This window comes from Phasianus colchicus, chromosome 8 (assembly GCF_987193195.1).
Source record: "Phasianus colchicus chromosome 8, bPhaCol1.hap1.1, whole genome shotgun sequence".
NCBI classification, from domain to species: Eukaryota; Metazoa; Chordata; class Aves; order Galliformes; family Phasianidae; genus Phasianus; species Phasianus colchicus.
The window spans coordinates 30360679-30381640 of NC_143443.1; the positions used below are offsets into that span (position 1 = coordinate 30360679).

Below are 20962 nucleotides of genomic sequence, written 5' to 3' on the forward strand. Positions count from 1 at the left end.
ACTCCAGAATTGTCCTGGAGCAGGCAGAATAGAGACTGAAGGAAGATAGAAGGATGGATAGCAGAGATATCCTGTAATTTTATGGCACATGTTACAGCACTGATACAAGGCACGAATCTTTTGGCATAATCACACTGAAAGCATTTTTGTGTCACGTGATATGAGGTAATCCTTCTAACTATGGGCATGACCAGACTATTCCATAAAGCAATACCAAAATAACATTCATTCATTTGGTTATTTCGTGAGGCTCTTGTCAGTCGGTGCCATGTGTCTGGACCACACTACAAGTAATAGAAAGGACACTCTTCAAAAGCCGTTTATAAAACCAACTGCCCACATCTTGTGCACAGTGACAAGCCCAGATGTGAGCTACATAATGGACATAGTGCACAGATAATGTGGAGACAATTCCTGCCACCAGGGAAGGCTTCAAGCATGTGAAACGTCCTGGCGCAGCCCAGGGTACAAGGAGGGAACTGGGCATGGCTATTGGCTGACAGCTTAAGGGCAGGGAGTAGTGAAACCCTTTTCTAATGCCCCGCTCAGAGCTGCAGCATGTCCTGTGTGTGTAATTAGACAGAAAATAAGGCTTTGGCAGTATGTGAAGTATCCATTGCAGCTAATAGCGTGCTGGCAGTTCAGCTTGTTTAGATGTTTCATGACAGCACCGAATTAAAACCCCTCAGCCAGGGGCTCTGGGCCATTCCACTGGGAGCTCCTAGGACAGCACCACACATCGTCCTCGCAGGAATGGGCTTAGGCTGCAACACGGTGTGGTGCAACACAGCATAAGGCTGCAGGTCAGCTCACTGAGGTATTAATGTCAGCACGCTCCCCAGGGGCTGGTGGGGCTGTGCAGGTCATTACCCACACACACTTACAGGCTATCATTTGGCAATAAACACAACAGCCCTAGTTTTATTAATACAAGAAGGAAGAAACAAAGCAGCATGTGCATTTTCCGCTGTTTCATCACGTTTTCCCATTTGACTTGCTCCATTATCTCCCTGTAATCTTCCTCAATCCTACGTCTCCCCATGTGTGTGCAGTCCATTGTGAGCTCTCTGAAAGCACAGCATTTAGCACACAAGTGCTGCTGGACTGCAAGCAAAGGGAAACTCAAGCCTCCTCACAGCAGATTTGTTCGCTGTGTCATTAAGCAGTTCATTTCTTTCTCACAACGTATTCAGGGAATATGCAGGAGTCTCTGAAAATTGCTGTTCCACCAAAATAGACATCAATAACAGAATGCAGCAGGTAATATTTTCTGAGAATCTAACAATGGTTGTTTGCTCTGATTTGGTTGTGTTCCTTTCAATCTTTGATCCAGGTTATTTTGCACTCTATAGAGTTAAAACTCCTTCCTCGTGGACTGTCCCCAGGTGTGTGCTGCTACCAAGGACCACCAGTGTCACAACATGCTCTGGTTTGACATTTTTTCCCCAAAATAATAATTAAAAACCAAACAAACAGCAGTATAAGGTGTGATGGGCAGCTCGTCGTGTAAAGCGGACTGTCGTTCGCCTAGAGGTGGAGCCAGATATCTGCAGGGCTCATACACAGAGGAGTGCCATTTTCTGAGCAATAAAGCAGGAAAAGTGAAAGCATCTCAGTCAGATATTTGCTTGAATAATGGCTGTGTGATACCTGTGCAAGAGCCACAGGAAAATTTTTGGGAAGAAGACTGGGGCTGGAGGGTGAGAGGAAGAATCCTTGCACAAACAAAACCAAGTATGAAGAGGAAGAGGAATACCAGCTCCTTTACAGGCTACTGCCCTCCATACAGTACTCTCCTAATTAGTCCTGCAAAATGCTTTTGAGCTTTAGGCAGCACTTCCCTTGCAGTTTCAAAAACAGGTGTTTAGGACTTTTTGATCAGGTGGTAGGAAAGCTGTCTGCATCACATCTTTCACTTACTTTCACATCTAAGACTTTCTGAAAAATAATCTGGGCACCTCATATCCAACTGGCAGAGCACCAGGATGCTGCAGCAGCAGGACTGGCGCCTGTCTCTATTTCATGTTAGATAGTGGCTGTTAACTTCTCTGTTCCTGATATTTTCTCTGGAAACAGTAAAACAGTATCCACGGTTCCCCCTGCTGGATAATAATGCATGCGTTCACTGTGTCTGTTTTAAACTGGGTCGCCTTCTGTAACTGTGAGAAGACAGGAAATGCAGATCCATTTAAAATTTTTCTTTCAATAAGATGGTGAGCTGGGGAAGGTCCTTGTGGCAGTCTATGTTATCATAGTGATTGTCTGGTTTCTTGTCTGCTTTTGATTCAGTACTAAAAGGAGGCTCTCCCCACATTCTGTGGGATCTGCTGCCACTTCCCACTTTCCATTCTGCATTGGTCAGGTTCAAAAGTCAGCAGTTGCTCTGATTGCTTCCAAAATCTCAAACTGGGAATTAGTATAGGGTGAAAGGGAAAATACGAATGCAGGAGGTTTTACAGACAAACTTAGAAATAAGAAACGTGAGAGATTGCAGTGCTATTAGCCAGGGAACAAAGGCACCAGCCCCTTGCCCCCGTGATTACTGTAATTACCAGAACAGCAAGTGGTCCTATCTTAATCAGACTTCACAGTCAGTGCTCCAGCTTCATCCTCCTAAATCAGTCCAGGGCTTTGGCATCATTCACCACTGCAAATCTTGTCCTGCCTGTTTTTTTTTAATTCCTACTTCTTCACTTATTTCTCCTCCTCAGCCCTGTTCTGTTTGTGTCTTGGGTTTCACTTTCTCTTTTTCAGAAGGGAAATTACCGATGCAGAACCTAAGTTCTGTCTTAGTCCCAGGCTTAACTTTCTCTCCTCCTGCCTTCCTTCTGGCAGTACAATCTTAACGCAGCATTCTATACATTCAACTTCAAAGAGACCTTTTAATTTCTCTCCCAGCTCACCAACTTGCCTCCATAACTTGCCTGTTTTTCGGGTACAGACCCACAGCTCCTCCTAGGAACTGCCCTGCTTAGGCTCCACATCCCACATTTTGGCATTCTTGGGGATGGAGGAACACTTTGGCACAGCCTCTCTCAGCCACCTGAAGATGCAGCTCTCCTGACAGATTCTCTCCCCTTTCCTCATTGCAGTGACATCTTTTCTTCACGTTCTCTCTACAAATGCACTCATGTTCCCCTCTTATCCATCAAGCTGACCATGTTATTAAACCACGTCAACTCCGCTTGACATTCTCTCTGGATCCCTTTCTCCAGCACATCAAACAGATGTTTCACTGTCAAGGTCCTTTAGGATCTAGTTCTCATCTTTCATTAAGTATCAAGAAAGCAACTCTGTCCTTCATTCCGCTCATGATAAAAGCCCTTATCTCCCTCTTAAAACATTCAGGCAGGCACCTCTATGCTTTCTCCCATGCAACTATATCTGCAAATCTACCCACGTTATCTTCAAAATTCTCTTTTGACGTTATGTCAATAAAATTCTTAAGTGCTGGGCCGTGAGTGTGCTGGCACCATGTGACATACAGTGCTTAATGATTCTTTGCCTCCTTGTCTGCCTCTGTCCATTCGTTAGCTCCTATTTGATAGCGAGAGCTCAGGATGTGGAGGACAGACATTGTCTTTCTTTTTCACAACCCCTACCACCGTGGGGTCTTGATCCAGGGCTGTGTTACAGCACTGAGGGAATAAATTGATCTGTGGTCTTATTTCATCAAAACTGTGCTTCACAATTCATCCTAATGGAAAACATAGTTGGCCCAATAAACCAGCAAAAACTTTACTGAAGACTAATTCTGATTTTATGTTAGAATGAACATGAAGTTCTGATGGCACATAAAGAGAACAGTGACAAAAACATGGAAAAGCCTTCCTGGGATATGCGATATGTAAAGTATTTTTAATTCTGACCTTTACCTCTGTCAAGTATTTGTCTCTAACCTCTGATAGACCTTCTCAGGTCTTTATACAATTCCTAAAACACCAACACCTTGAACTCAAACCAATATTAACGGGCTATAATCTCTCCCATTAATGCAGTAAAATAAAAAGTGGCTTTCTGTTAGACAACAACTTCTAAGTCACATTTCTTTTCCAGGGCAACATTTGCTGGTAGAACAATAGTGACAGCAGAGCTACCATAGCATTCCTGATGCTTTACATGGCAACTCCACAGGTTTTACGTACGCCCAGGCCTAGAACATGGGGCTTCACTTTTAAACAGCTTAATTCATTGGTGCTATTTTTTTACATATACCAGATGAAGATGTTACTCAGGATCAAAGTCAAAAGGAAGATACTACTGAACAACAAAGTGAATGTAAAGCAATGCAGGAGCAAACATAAACAAAAATAAACTTTATTTACAGTGAATAATAGGGCATAGGAAAATAACAAACAAATATCTTCTTATGTGTATTCATTACTGTGGCTCCAGGCATGAGAAAATGTTACTACAGAACTTGCTGCTACAGCACATAATTAAGAAAAGCACAAGGATTGCTTTCTATTGCAGCAAGGAATGTCAGCTGAACCTCACTGTCTTTCCTACAGCTTTAACCCTCACTTCTCTGCTGAGGTATTATGAGAACGAGCATACTGTAAGTGAGCATTTATGTGCTACTTTACTAAAGAAGTTAACTTCTATGCAAAAACAAATAAATAGATCTCCATGGAGGAACTGGCTGGATTATACAAATACAATGCTGTAGCAGTAGGCTGTTACTTAAAAGGAAAAAAGGCAGCAAGAAGCCTCTCAAGTTGGACGGCATCACAGGCAGGAAATGACTCGAGCTCCCCTTAAAGATTTCTTTTTTAAGTGAAAGTGGTGAAGAAAAGCCCATGAGGCAAAAATAAGGGGAATTAGGTCAGCTTCTGGGCTCATCCTTCAGTATAAATGCAGCACATCTCCAGCTCATACAGTTCCAAAATCATTTGAAGTGATTGTTTTCAAGTCTATCTCCCATCCCCACATTATTTTTTTTCCCTACCAGGGCAGAAATAGCCCCTCATTATTTACCCTCTGTGTCACAGCTTTGCAGCAGCCACCCCCTCTGAGCCATTGAGCTCAGATTGCTGCATCTGCTTTCAATGCACACACCAGGACCATGTTTTCTCTGCTGCATTCACCTGTCAAATGTTGTTTAAGAGAACAGGCTTCAGACAATGCTAAGAAATGCTGCATCTAATCCACAGGGCTGTTCTGTGCTTATAATTCAGTGTGTTCATGAGCAGTCATGAAAAGCTTATGGAACACATTGCAACAAACCAATACTACTAATCTGTATTTATGAGTTGGATATCAGAAAGTACTTGGCTGATAAGATTTTAATTTCAAATAAACTGTTCCCAAGGACCCAAACATACCAGATTTCTGCCAAAAAACAAACAAACAAAAAGGTTGAAAACTCTGTGCTCTTTTTCCAAACTCTGAGTACTGTGACCTCCCTGGGAAGCTTACCTCAAAGTTGTGTCCAGAGCTGCTCCAGTCCCTGCGCAGTGTGAATCCCCTCCACGTTGGCAGTGAGGCCCAGGAACAACCTCTGTTCCTTCCCACCTCAATGTTGGTGCTCTGCTCTCAGCAGGAACAGAACCTGGTGTGTGAGTCAAAAGAGAAGCATTTGGGACAGGTGCCTGCTCTGGGCAAGCAGGAGCAGGATTGTGCTGTGGTCATGCAACATGGAGGTAGCACCCTTCCTTTTATAACAGATCTTGACAAGATCCCAGGGCACCTGGACTGCTATGCACAACTTGTTCCTCCTGTGATGCTTGCCAGAAAATCCGTCTGGCTTTTTCCATAGTCCAGATGAAGCTTAGCCTGGTGGAAGAAGAATGGCAGTGCTGGAAGGGACCACCCCATTTTTACCATTTGTTATCTTCTCTGTCTGGAAACCCAGAACCAGAGCCCCACTGAGCCAGGCTCTCAAGAAAGCAGTGATCTAGCAACAAACCTGTGCTCTGGCCCACGTCCTGAGCAGCTGCTGGGCAAGACAAAAAGAACAATCCAGGTGACTGGAGAGCTCTCCACGTTATTTATCTATTTCCACACCCTCACCATACTGAAGCAGCAGATTCTTGGTTCCTTTATGAACGCGTGCACTGAGATTCGAGTCAATGGCAACTGCATATGGTGGTTTGTGTCCCTTTATGTCATATCTGCATCTTCATCTTTAAAAAGTAGAAAGAGCAGCCAGTCTGAACTGGAATTCAACCAGCTTCATGTTGAAAAGGGGAGAATTCCCTTGAAGAGGTGCGTATTCAGCCTCAGCTTTGTTCAGCATCACCTCCTGAATAGCAGGAATCACATTTGAAAGATATGTTCCTTTGAGCAGCTCCTGAATAGGAAAAAGCTATAGGAGACTGCTGAACGTTTTTACAAAGGAAGAATATGCTCTTCTCCACTTACTGATCACATACTCAAAGAGCACAGAATTCACCTCCTGCAGGTGCTGGGCTCCGAGAACAAAACAGCATGTAAAAAGAAAAAAAATGGATATTCTGGTAACTATGGAGAGGCTAAAAAATTGTTTTTTTTTCTAGGTCACTGAAAGCAGGCAACACACAGGAAATGTTTTCTGTTTCATTCCCCTCCCCTTTCTACTCCCCCCAGAGCACGAATCGTTTTATGCTGTGATTCATTGAAAGCTTCTCCTTCCTTGTTGAATACAGAAAGAGAATGTAATTGCTTTTTCCATATACCGATGATGATGAGAGAGACCAAGATACATTTTTTACATAAATGTAAAAGCATTTTTACAAAAAAGGCAATATGCCATTCATTGAAATTACTCCTGCGTGAAGCCGGGGAGTTTGTAGTGTAAGTGACATCTTCTCAGAGCACATACTGAAAGGAAGGCAGATAAACAGAAATTGTCTCCTCGTACTTCTGCACATCACAGCAAACACAGCTTTGCAGTTTAACAAAATCTGCCTTCTGTTTTCTCATAGGAGCTGCAGTTTTGTTGAAATACAGCTTGTATGTGCGTATATTTATATATCATAATGTTAATATATCTCTATGTATAGACTACATCTGTGTTAATAAAAATGTATTGTCTGTTAGCCCAGCTGTGACAATATCAGTTCTTCTGAAATATGTGATTGTTTATAACACTTTGAGGGCGTAGATTTTAAAAATATTTGGCTATATTTGCTGCCCCACTGCAATCAACAATAGAATAGAAGGTTTGATTGAAAGGATATTGCTCAACAGTGAAGGTTTGTCATCAGGGGCTGTGGCCAGTGCAGGGAGCAGTGGACTGTTACAAGGATTCTCAGTAAATCAATGGGTGATGCATTCTGCCTCCCAACACAGTGGTCCTTTCCAGCTCTGAGAACTTCTAGTAGTACTCCCTGCTGACAGCATGCTCTCCCCACCCCTGTCTGGCATCCATCAGCAGCAGACCTGCTAGACCCCCAGGGCATTAATTCCAGCAGACTTTGCATCCCGAGAAATCCCAGAGCTCTCATGCAGCTAAAGTACTGGTATGCCCTCGGTCAGCAGCAATTTGTTCACTGTCGGTTCTCTCCCTGTGAGAAAGGCATCACCCAGCAGCACAGCACAGCCCACATCATGCAGGGGAGCACAGCTGGGAGATGAAAGTGATAAAAGTGAACTTGCACTTGTTTTTAAAGCACCAAACACTTACAGAGCCAGAGACATCCCTTTGACTGGGCTACACCTAGCTGTACAGCAAATGCAGCACATCAATTGCTGATGTTATCAAAGGAAATAACATTTCCAGCCGCATGGGAAATATGTCAGCAAAACAAATGGATTCAAATAAACAGCAGCAGAAGGCACATAGAAATATTGATTCATGGCTTTCTATCCTCTGTCCTTTTCAAATGGTCCCTTTCCAGCACTCAAGCTGCTGTGATAAACACCTCCTCCCCTTCCTGTATTCTTGGCTATTGAAAATACACTTTGTGTGATTTTCTGAGCAGGGAGAAATGAGGAGAGAAACCGAGAGACCTATACTTTTCGGTGATGTAGGTTTTGAGCATTAGCCATTTTGACCACCTGCATCAGCCCCTGCTTTGCACAATTCCCTAATACAATAGTGCTTCTTGGTAAAGGCAAGGTAGTTAAGAAAAATGATGAATAATTGTCATTAACAAAAGAATGGCAGTAGAAATTCATCCAAGGAAAGAAGATCAAAACCACAATAAAGAGAGCAATGGGAGAAAGAGTGCTTCCTATTCAGACAGGTCACTGATTCAAGTCCACCCTAAACTAAACATGAAAATTAGTTATCTGTAGCTTTAAAGAGAAGATGAAAGGTCACGCAACCAGGTTTGTGTGATAGACAGCCCCATCACAGAACCAATTTCTATCAGTACTAGCAAAGGACAGTACAAGGTTGTAGGTGTGGTTAATTCATTCAAAACATTTGTTAAACAAAAATTGTTCTGCTCATTTTTGGAATCAGCTCCACTTCCATGAGTGCCACCTAACACTGTAAGCACAGAAAAGATGTGCAAATGTTTTTTCTGTTAGTGAATGGTCATTTTAGGGCTTTGTTGGTATGAATGTTGGTGTAATTTGTGAATAAAAGGTTTATTATACTGGAAAAAAACAGATACTCAAGCCCACACCGTGCGGAAGAGAAAAGCCAAGCTTGTGTATCCCCACTTCTTAGCCATCCACAGGCTGATTTAGTAGCAAGTTTTAGTCACAGATTTCAGTTTTGGGCATATAGATTGCTTTTCATGGAAACTCTTCCTACAAATCACAAGTGTGGGAGGGCTCTAAGAGGGCAGCCAAGCTGGAGCTCAGGGCTCATCTCAGAGGCAGCAAAGGAAACTTCAGTTTCTCCAGGGGACTGCTCACAGCATTTCAGCTCCTTACATTGCCAACAGAGAAATAAGTTGGATACCTAAGAAAACTAGCTTGTAAGCACTCTCCTGTATACAAAAATATATCAGCTGAAAATTCTTATGTAACTCTAAATATTAGTTCTCTCTGCAAAAAGAAAGCAACAGAACTTCCCACAGAAGCATTTATACTGCATCGCTTTTCATGACACTTTATTTAGTGTCCTGGTTTGCTGTTTGTACAGAAATGAGACAATACCACCCAGCTCATCAGCAGTGGGAACCCCTAACCCAGCTCGCTCTGCAGAAAGAGCATTGGCTCAGAGTACAGGCACAGTCAGTGCCAGAGGACATGGAAGCTGAGCATCCCTCCAAGCACGTGGTCAGACCCATCCCAAACCCTGTGGAAAGGCTTGTGACTGCTTTCCTCTTCCTCAGCTCCTTCTCTTATTAGCAAACCTCATCTCGCTATCTCAGCCACAGGTGCCCTCAGGTACTTCTCAAACTAACCACCCCAGCTGATTTCCAGGGCTGTATGTGGGAAGAGCATTACTAAGCTCAAAGGAACCCACATGAGCAAGGTGCAGGTGCTGAAGGCAGATTCAGGCAGGGCTTCCTGCAGACTGATGAGTATTTTGCCTGAGGACAGCCTGATAGCTCTATCTCATCACCAGCTTCATGCAGATACATCTGAGAACTGTGCAGCCTTCATGCAAGATGAAGGGGACACCTGAAGGAGATGCCTGGTAAGTGCCTAAGTTTGTTCTCAGCTTAGGGACTGTCCTCTCCACTGTCACCTTGTCTTGGGGGAAGGTGATACAGTCTCCATGAGGAAGGCTTCAAAATTTGGAGACAGCTCAGAACCCACTCCATCCTTTCTGGTCTAATATTTGATGATGAACACTCTAGCTGTGAATTAGTCAGTTCTCCAGCTGAAAGTCTAAAGGGCTTTCAGCAGAAAAGTAGAAAGAATGGATCTAAGTCATGCTCCCTTTTCCCAAGCCAGACTGGAAGCCCTGCCAGAGTTTGTGTGCTTCTGAGGCAAAGCTGAGCCAGCTCCCAAGAAATGCCCAGCCTGCCTGGGCTACAGGGTGGAGAGGCACCTGGGCATCTTCCCACAGGCAGGATAAATGCATTCATGTAAAAATACAAGCAAAGTTCAGATCTCCAGGGGCTGTTTTGTTTACAGATGAACCCGCACACTCATCAGCTGTTCAAGAAGAAACCAGCAATACCCTTGGCCTTCTATTTTTGGTGCTGGCACAGGCTGCCCAGGGAAGCTGTGGATACCCGATCCCTGGAGGTGCTCAAGGCCAGGTTGGGTGGGCCCTGGGCAGCTGATCTGGTGGTCAGCACTCAGCCCATGGTGGGGACTGGAACTGGATGGTCTTTAAGGATCCTTCCAGTCTAAGCCATTCTGATTCTATGATTTAGTCCTGAAAACATCACAACTGACTCCTTAATTGCCATTCACCCAAGCATACACCTTTTCCCCATCCAAGGTTTGCCCCATTCTTTCTCACAGGGATGAAGCTGGAAGATAGAAAAGTTTGCTGCTGCTCCCCATTCCAGAGCCTTGTGCAGTCTGCACTGGGGTTGGAGCAATGGGGATGCTCTTACTTGCTCTCCTGCAGCAAGACCTCATACCAGGTATCCAGAAGAATTAAACTCTAATCTACAGCTCCACATGGCTTTTACACAGTGCCAGTGCACAACAACAAGGCAAAAATAACAGCTATGTCTGTCACCTCTACAACAGCAGGCAGCTTTTCAGTCCAAGTTCCCTATGTAGTCATTTATAGCAGCACAGAGCAGGTGGAAATCATTGCCATTCAGATCTGGCAATGCTTTACACCCACTCTGAGTCAGTGTAAATCACTATAAAGAGGTGCATTGTAGGAGAGCCAAATATACAGCACAAACAGTCTCCTTAAGACAAATGTTTGGGACCAGCTAATTTCCATGCTCACTGTTGCATACATACAAATAAATTCAATCTGACTGGGTAATGTAATTGGGATGCTCTGGAACACTGACAGAGCAGAGGGACCGGTTTCCACTAACAGGTACCCATCTGCAGCAGGGAGATGTAGCAGGTGCATCTCCTGTCTCCAGCCTGCACATCGCTTCCCAGGCCAGCTCACCTCTTGCAGGTTTTCTCCATCTCTGGTGAGCAAGAAAGGCAAATTCACTCTCCTTGCTCCCAATAAATTTGCATCTGCCATTCAGAATCTATGTTTTCTTATCACGGTGCTCACAAAGTGACAGCATTAATTAATCTTACTGCATACAGAGCCGATTGATATCAAACAGAATTAAACTACTGTAATCAAGTTAGGCAGTTGCAGATGTGTGAAGTGCTATAGTTTATCAAATTCTGCAGGCACACAATTTGATTCTGCATAATGAGGAAGAACAATACAATCAAGATAGCCAATAATATGATGCAGTATTTCACGAAGGCCTTTTTTTAGCCCTTAAAAAGCACCGTGCCATGTTAAAACCTGGCACATCAGAACTGTCAAAGCAGGCTGCACACTGGATGTGTGCTGTACAAATCAATGTGTGCACACTGCCCAACTGCCGGATATCCAAACCCAGAGCTGAAGGCTCCTTAACCGGGGTAATGGGAGTGCAGATCTACAAAGGTGTGAAAAGTTGCTGCTGAGGGGGATATTGAAATAGAAGCAAGGGCAATCTCTCTGTCAAAGGCTTTCAGTGATCAATGTCGGCTGCCATCACAGAAGGAGGAGGGAAAACCACAGCATGAATATTTGATTAAATGAGGCCAACCTGAAGTCTCTGCCAGAGCATGTGATGTGAGATATCTTTTCTGGGTTTTTCTTTCACAGGATTATATCTTTGTCCACCTGGTTTATGGTTCTTCTTGAGCTGAAGTGCTTTTAGCTCTAGGGATAGCAGGTATGGAGCCACAGGACTGGCCGAGCTGACACATGAGGTGACTGCTGCAGAAACATTGCAAATCACCTCCCACGTCAGAAGCAGGCATCTTCCACCATCTCTCCACCCCCAGCTCTCTGTGCTCCTATCCATTCTTCAATGGTGGCCCCCACATTGTTCCCCCAATTTTTTGAGCTACTTAAATGCATTAAGCAGGCAGATACCTAATCTGATGAATAGAAATAAGTGAAAAATTTCCTGTACAAGAGCCAGTGCACATGGCAGCATCTACTGCATGTGCCTCTGCCTATGAGAGCAACACACCAGTGTTGGAATAGACCTTCTAGGTTGCTAGGACTCACTCCAGCTATCAGAAATAGCTCTTTCATGTAAAATTGCTCATAAATTGATCAAACTCTATCCTTAAATGAATTAAGTCTGTGACATCTGTTGCAAGGCCGTTCTTCTCTGATGCCTAAAAGCTCTGCCAGTTTCCAGCTTCTGTTCATTTTGCAGCTGGTTCATACTCATTTGCTCCTTTTACCTCCTATCAATCCCATTGACTGACTCCTTGACCTCATTTTATTTAGTGTTTCATTGTATTCCCTCATGTTCCAACACTAACAAAAGGAAGTGCAAACACTGTAGAACACATTCAGAGCAGCAGGAAGAATTACAGAACTCTAAGCAATTGTGAGGGGACAGGGTAAATGAAGGTAATAGTTTACAGCTGAATCTTGCAGCTTTCTACAAAATGAATAACTAAAGAGGCAGTGAAAAAGAGTCCTATCAGGTTGAAATGAGACACGATTCTCCATGCTGCACACAAACAGAATAACATTGCTAACCTCATAGAATGGCCACTTCTGTGGTAGATCAGTATTGAAGTGCTGGAGTTTGGAAAACCAGGGAGTTGCCTTTAGAGAAGGAAGACTTGAGGAAAAGATATATAATTGCTGGAAAGGGCCAAGAGGGCACATTTTCAGTTCTTGGAATCTTGGAACTCACCAGACTGTCCTTGTAAATAATGGGCAAAGTTGTTTCCTCTGCTGTGCAGGGGGAAAGTGAACATGATGTTCTGTCTCTATGAGAACAGAGCTGCTTTAGGGTTTGTCACTATGGATCTTCGAGAAGGCAGACCAAGATTCAGGTGCTGGGTGATCCATGGGTTGGAGCCGGTCAGAAACATCCTGGGGCATAGAAGACAGCAAGGTCCTGCAACAGAGAATGCTGCTTCATTTCATTGATTTGCTCTTGCCTACTGGAAGTCAGTTTTCACTCCTGCTTCTCCCTCTTCAATTAATAGCACCCTCCTTCCAAAGATTATCAGACTGGACAGTATACAAAGCAAGTAAAAGAGAGATAAAACTCTTAAAATAGAGAAGTTTAATTCTCATGAAGAATCAGGGCTGGCTTGCTTAGCTTTCAGCACACTCATCTGTAACATCTCCTCCTTCAATAACCAAGTTTCTGAAGTCTTTTATGGAAATATATTACGTAATGGCCTTTAAGAGAGAACAGATTGAACTGAGGCAATGGAAAACATCTTCTCAGTCAACAAACATAGAAGTAACTTAACAGAGAATCATTTCAGGACTGACTAAGCTTTCTGCTGCTAACATTAGAGTTTAATTAATTGATACAGGACAAGAAAATAGACCATTAAATGTTATAAAATATTCCAGCTCATCCGAGAGCAAGCACAAAAGCCTCATAAATAGTTGCACCACCCTTTCTAAGCTAAAAGCAAATAAAAATGCTGTGATTAGTTCCACGAGTCTGTACCAGGTGGTAGGAACTCTGACTTTGAGGCATTTAAATATCTACAGATCTCTAATACAATTTTCAATAAATTCTTGTGAACAAGTTCAACCATTTGCCTTTCTATGTTAATAAAGTTTGAGAATTTTTGAAGCTGCACTGAAAAAAAATCATTAAAAATTGAATTTTTTACTTTAAAGTTGAGGATCTTACATTTTAGATGACAGAATATATTCTTTTCCTTTCTCCAGTACTAACTTAGAAACAATGTGTAAAAATGTCATTTGGGGTGCAGTTTCCATTTTTGTCGCACCAAAAGTTCTGGCAAAGGTTTTTTGTTGTGACACTACTCCTCATTTGTAAAGATCAGGTGAATCAGTAGAGAAAAGCACCAGCAATTAGGGGTCACTTCATTGCAATAGGCACTAACTTTTTGTGTTTGAAGTTACTGCTGGTTTGCATCAACACAAGATGCTCAGGAACAAAGTGAACAGGGACGTGGCCACAGTGACAGCTTCCTTCACTTGAGGACTGGCAGTGCCAACACCCTGAGAGCCCAGCAGAGCTTGGCACCGGTTCTGCACAGCTGTCCCACTTCCATGATGTGCTGATGCTACTGGGTGACCTACTGAACAGGGAAATTAGAGCCTGGATGTCCAACAGACATGGCAGAATTGACTGCATTTCTTGGGGGTGAGCAAAAGAGGCAGAGAATATTTGTACCAAAGCACAGTGCAGACTTGGTCAACTGAACTAGTTCATAGATTCCAGTGTTTACAATGGAAAACATAGTGTGTTTTTGTTGGGTTTGTTGGTTTGTTGTTTTTTTTCCTGGTAAAAACATGCCAGGCCATTCATTTTCATGTTTTCAGAAGGACATATTTTGTTCTGTGTCAAAGAAATCTTTTGGACAACACAATCTTTTTTTGCCTTTTTTATCTCACACTTCCATGGGAAGATGAAAAAAAGTTGGAGGGGCTGGAATCAACCCAGAAGCATCTCCCTCATACATTCTAGTTCAGTCAGCAGACCAAAAAAATCAATTTGTCACCCCTTTCTAATGTGCAGGGTCACTAAATGTGAAACACATTCTTTTACAGTAAGTCATTCCTAATAAAAGGCATGAAACTCAGTGGGCAAATGTCCTTAGCGTAGATCTGGAGACACCAAAATTGAAATTAAACTAGCATCCAGCAGGCTTTTTTTCCCCACAAAAAAATAGTTATTGAGAGGGAATGATTTCCAAGAAGCCAGTCCATATGTGGATTTAATAGGTTGTGTGATGATTATGCTGCCAATTTCAGAACAAATAGCATTTTACTGTAGTGTTTTCTGTACAGAGAAAGGTATTGGACACATGTTGATTAAACAGTTTGTTAATCACCCCTATTTTCAGGTTGCTTTAATCCATAGGAGGATAGCAGATGAACGTCTCTGCTCTCAAAGTACAATTTTCTTTTACTTGTCACAGAGGGGGCATTTACCTTCACATAGAGAGAAAGAGCAGTGTAAGCAGGTCCCCCATGTGCCAACCACACTGGGAAGTGAGCAAATGCTCAGGGGATGGAGATGCTCAGAGGATGGAGATGCAGCAGCAACAGTCCCAGTCCCTTTGCCTCCTCAGCAGTGGTCAGACCCAGCTCTCCCTCCTCCTGTTTTATGTCTGGACTTGCCTGTAGGGTCTCAGTGCAGCAGTACGACAACAGAGCTTTCCTTACCCACAGGCACACCTACACTCAGGATGGAGCTGCAGCTGTAACTCCATCACACAGCTTTGTCACAGCTGTCCCTGGTTTAGGAAAAAGAGTCGTGAAACTCCTCTTCCATTTTGAGCTAACCATGGAGCAGCGTGTTAATTTTCTGGGTCAGCATCCTAGGATTTTCCTTTTCCTAGCATACTGTTCAGCACTCTGCACTCTTTGACATCACATACAACTTCTATAGCAGGAGAGTGCTTAATCCTCTCTGAAGTAATTTCTTTCTTCTTTTATGACTAGAGCCCTGGACAGGGTGTTACGCTCCAGCCCCAGTGCTATATTTAACTCAGCCATCTTGTTCATCCTTCATCTCAGCTACAGCTTGGCTAAAAGGAAGGAATTGCAGTCATGAATAAAATACCAAGAAGAAAGTCGAAGTGTTCAACATGCTTTTAGGCAAGTTGCAGCATCTTGGAAAAGAACTGCAGTGTTCTTGATTCTACTTAAGAAGGATATCCTTACAGCTTACTGCTCAGGGGTGAAATGCAAAGGAATTAAAAAGATGCAATCACAAATGGGACAAAATTTGAAACAACAGTCAGATAGATATAAAACTACTGTGGTCATAAGGCCTCCCTCAGCCTCCTGCACTATGCTGAGGTCTTGCAGTGCAAGTGACAGCACTTGCAAGAGGCCAGTGTAGCTCCCAGGGGATGTGTGTGGCTCAGAATGTTGCCCAGCAAACTTTGACCAACACTGCACTCAAGCAAAACCAGTTCAACATGGCATTTGTCACCACTTCCAAAGTAAAGAAATTCAAACTGTGTATATTTAGATTTCACTACTCAGTATAACTCAGTGCTCTTCTTGTTAATTCTGACAGCCTTTTCAAGAGACTCATTTTTTATATCCATAGGATGCAGCCACAACACAGTGAAGAAGGAGGAAGTGAATTGGGGCTGCATTGTTCTAATGTTGATCATACAGTTGTCCTGACTCATCTTAAGTGTCTCTTCATTTTATTTATTACTGCTTTGATCATCTCCAACAGAGATGTATTTTCCTAAGGCATGTAGTGCTTGCAGTGGGGGGAGAGAGGACAGATTTTGTCAGATACCTGTGCCTAAAATAAGGCACACGCAAAGGCACATGAATGCAAATAGCATAATCTTCAGGAGGATGGTGGATCGAAATAATTTTTAATGGCCTGAGGACAAAATTTGCCGATTCTGCCTCTCTTCAGTTTTTCTAAAGATGACACTTTGATTTTCTGTTTAGCCTGAGCACTCACAATTGAGAAGCTCCAGGTTTTAGCCTTCAAAGTGTTAGCGTGAGTGACATCCCACAGAGCAGACACCTGCACACACACATGCTACAACACAAATGTTCCCATGTCTACATTTGCAAAAGTGCAATGTGCTGAAAAAGTTCATCAGCAGTGACAATTTTTAAACAACTTCCATCTGCTCTTGGTGACAGCAAAAACTCATGCAAATCTGCTTCATGTTCCCAGCAATAGAAGAGGTTAGTGTACACATTGGCAGCAAAGGATGGATTTCACATTTGGCTTTGACACCTCAAACCAAGTGAACTTAAAACCCACCCACACAGGCACGGCACGCACATTAGCAAAGTTTCTCTTCTCAGTGTACCAAACAAGAACTGCTTTTTCCTGACTCCAGATCCCTTTGGACTGTTCCCCAATTCTGGAACTGATGCCAAAGCCACAGATTAGACAAAAGCACCAATTTATTTGCTTACTGGCCAGTTAAAAGAAGAGCAAATTCCTTTCGCATTTTACACTTCAGGTTGGTCTGCCAAATGAACCAGGAAAAAGATGAGCGAGGAGAAATTAAAGCCTTTAGGCTGTGACATCGTGCTCCCAGCAGGAATTTCTGTCACGGACAGATGCTCCCTATCCCCAAGCCCTGTTAATGGCCGTGCTTCCAGCCCCAGCAGAAACATTGCTTCTCTGCACCCTGGGCTGCAGATTGGCCCAGCGGGAAATGCCAGCAGCCACCATCCCATTTCCAGCACCCCATGATAAATAAGGGAGGTGTGGGAAGGCCAGTTGCTTTGCACAGCCAGCCAGGAGGCTGGAGGAAGGCCAACCTCCTCATTGTTCTGCGGGGCTGCTCACAAAGACTCTTTTTTTTCATTGTTTTGTGTCTTTTTTGTTCCACCAGACCCACTCTAAATAGGCATTTCCTTTGCTATTAATGAAATCTGCTTCAATTTCAAAAGTTCTGTTTGCAGGCTGTAATCTCAGTCCCAGTCCAATTTAAATATCTGTTGTTTTGGTGGTGGACTTCTGGACTCCGTCCCTCTAGTTCAATGCCAAAAACATAACAGAGAAAATTTCACCCACCGTTAGAAGCCATCTGGTTATGCTGCTCTGAAAAGTGAGACAGATAAGGAGCTGTATGATACCCATGTAAGGCAATTTGCTGGCCTGTTTATCATACCTGACTCTGGGGTGCACAGCTTTATTTTGATTTGATAAAAAGCAAAGCAGTACAGCTGCAGCACACTGCTGCTTCACTAAGCCGACAGATGGGCATCACTGTAAGGAAGCCACATGGCATTTTTTTGTTAAACTCAGCTCATTAGGTTTTATCTGCAATATGTTGCTGTATTGGCAGAAAACCTTTTAGCAAGCAGAAACATTGGCCAAAGTTTGTCAACAGATACCAGAAAGATCCTATTGTGCAAGGATGTGTGCCGGGGCAGGGCGCGGGCTGATTGCTTCTAAATGCTCAGAAGTCTGCTCTCAAACTTTCTTTGGCTCGGTCTGTAATTTGTGCCATAATGGTAACCCTGACCAGCATGTTAATAGAGCTGCTATTCACAGTTTGCAATTGTTGGTTTGTTTCAAGACAATTTACAGATTACGTTATCTGAAAGGTGCACAAAGATTGCCAGCAAAACCCAGAAAGTGGCAATTTTTCCTTGCATTCAACAGATAGCATAAACCTAGGTAGCCAGATTTCTTTAAAAATGCATTTCAAAGCTGAGCCACATCTGCTTTCACAGTCTGTATTATTTTGAGATATTCTGAGCTATGAGCAATCCTTTTCCCCTCTCAGGTCACTGGTTGCCATGCCACAAAGCAGTCTAGGAGCACACACTGGGTTCCTCTCGGATGAAACTAAACCACCAGATCATTGCAATAACACCCCAACAACCTGTACAGAACAGACACTGGGGCTTTGGTGCAATTTCAGCCTCCACATTTCTGGCTCTGAATTATCTGCTACTAGAAATGCATCAAAGAATCTTATTTTAATTTACCTGAGGTAAACTTAATTTTACACTGAGGGTTTCATTTCCTTCAAACTCAGATCAAATAAAACAAACCTCAGCTAAAATCCAACTCCAGCTTAAACCAAAGAGTTTCTCTGAATGTACTGTTCTAATAGGATGTACCTTGAATTAACCCAACCAACCCTGCACGTAACTCTAACCTCAGTATCTCTAGAAGAAAACATTTTTCAGGGAGGCAGAGGGTTGAGCTATGTTTTCCATTAGTGGAAAATGTGATCACATTCAGAGATACTTCGTATTTTTATACTGGCTCTTATTTTTAGCTGTTTCTATATTGCAGCAGTGCCCATTATCTTGCTATAATTAAAGGTCACTGTTCCTGTTACTATCTATAGCCATAAAACTTCGTGGTAGGCTGTCACATCTTGACCCAAAATTAATAGATGTATCTTAGATCACATATTTCCCCTCGCTTCAGTTGCCTAGCCAGCCTGCACATAACACTCTCCAGCTCTCAGCCATTTTAGGAGCGTCTGAAAGATACTGCAAAAGGATGAGATCATGAGATCACCCTATCTATGGGAGGTGCAGCCATAGCCACCACTGAGGTTTCACCAGGCAGCTCTCCTTGCAGGAAATGTGCCAGTACCATCAATTTGCTGGAGACTCGAGCCCTCAGTCTCCTTCTCTGCATGCCCACTGCCTGGCAGTAGGAATACAGCAGTGCTGGCTGCCTGTATTCCCACTGAGAGCAGGGAGCATCCCTCCCAAGGGGCACCACTGAAGATCCGCTGCCTTTGGCAGTGGTACCTGAGCAAACTATGTGTGAGAACCTCTGGCTTACACCAAAATCCCCTTGGGGTGTGTTTGCCTTTTTCCTTGATTTCAGCAGAGCATTCAGCAAAGTGAATGTTAACCCATAAGTAAAGTTCACTGGCATTTTTGCAATTCAAATGAAGAACACCTTAGACATATCACCAGCTTGCTCTGCCCTTCCTTCTGCTGCTGTGCAGTCAGAGGTTATTTTACCATAGGTAAAATGGACTGTATGGAGGGAAAAAGATAGTCTCATGTGCAGATGTGAAGATGTGAAGTTTTTCATATGCTTTTGGCCATTCTGTGGCCGTAATAATCCAAACCTCATAATCAGCAGAGCGCAAAAGGTGCAAAACAAGAGAAACATTTATTACCTCCAAAATAGTCCTATTTCCCAGCAGTCCATAAATGCTGCAAGTTTCAACACCAGACATTTTCTTCCATCTCAAGCAATGGAAATTCTTCTGTCCTTTTAAACTTCGATCTTGCTGGGGAAAAAAAATACAATACCTACTCACACATGAGAGAGCTTAACTCCATGGTAATCAAACAGCAGATTCTGCACTCCAAATTCTGCCCAACAGTTTGTGTAGGTATCACTTTTCAAGAGCAGAGAGGGAAATGTCTCTTCCTGATAACCACTATATATACAGATAGAACAGGAGAAAAACAAAGAGCCATCAGTGTGGTGGGAAAGAGTGGGAAAAACTGGCAAGTTGGCTTTAGGATAACGCCTCCAGGTCTTACCTGACACAGGGTCTGGGTAAAGAATTCGGTCTTAACTCTGCTGAAGGAAAGAAAAATCTGCTGGAACCCAAGTGGTAATTGATATTCATGAAAATGCATGAGATTAATGGACTCACTCAGCACTGCCCTTCAACCTTATAATGAAAGCGATCAAGGCTGAGATGGGATGGTAGAGAACAAAGAGAAGAAGGCAGATAAGAGAGAGGAAATATGTCCTTAATATTGATTTGCTGGCCAAACGCTGCTCGCTTTTGCACCAGGTGACACTGGGGTTACTTAAGATTTACACCAGTGACCTGAGCCAAAAATTTACCCTAGATCTCTACTTTTTCTAAGCATGCATTTCTTTACCCATGCATGGGCCAAGGCTTTTAACAAGCAGTCTGGATGTGTTCAAACAGCTGGTGCTGGTCTGTCTCAACCCACACTGTAGAGTCTTTTCTAAAACTGTGGTGTAGTTCACTGGTTGTACAGCACAAAATCCCTTCCCCGCTGCTCAGCTTTGCTGGTATGCCAGCAGCAAATACATTCAACATACAACTATACTACAGTGAAAAAAATCTTGAAACACTGAAGAAAAAAAAAAAAAAGAAGAAGAAAAAAAAAAAGGAAATGAAAACTTAAAGATTTCTACTAAAAAGCTAACATGGAACCTCCTAAGAGTAATGTTTCAACACTTAAGTTTTCTCCAGAAGCCATGTACCTTGTCATATTACATCCCCATCACACACTCCAAACTATTCTCCAGGGGGAGGAGGAGAGGAGGCAGCTGTTTGTTGTGTATGAGGGAACAGGGAGTCCATCTGGGAAATAAAATTCCCATAAGATATCCTTTCAGTATTTCTAAATAAGACATGTTTGTCTCAGTTATCCAACTTAAGGAGGTGAAGGGAGGAAGTAAAGTACAAAGCAAAGAGTTTTCTCAGAAAATTCGATCTATCTGCAATCCAGTTCACTGCTAACAAACAGTTTTAGAGGATTTTTCAGCCAAATCTGTAATGT

General features: G+C 43.0%; 1 long non-coding RNA gene across 1 annotated transcript in view; it reads right to left on the minus strand.

Moving 5' to 3' along the window:
- Positions 1 to 12042: 12042 nt before the first annotated feature.
- LOC116231585 (uncharacterized) overlaps positions 12043 to 20962 on the minus strand; it is an 89239-nt gene continuing 80319 nt past the window's right edge. The window contains exons 6-7 of the long non-coding RNA XR_004167500.2: positions 19588 to 19701; positions 12043 to 12890 (exon numbers count right to left, since the gene is read on the minus strand). This is a non-coding gene — a long non-coding RNA (uncharacterized LOC116231585). The remainder of the gene's footprint in view (positions 12891 to 19587; positions 19702 to 20962) is intronic.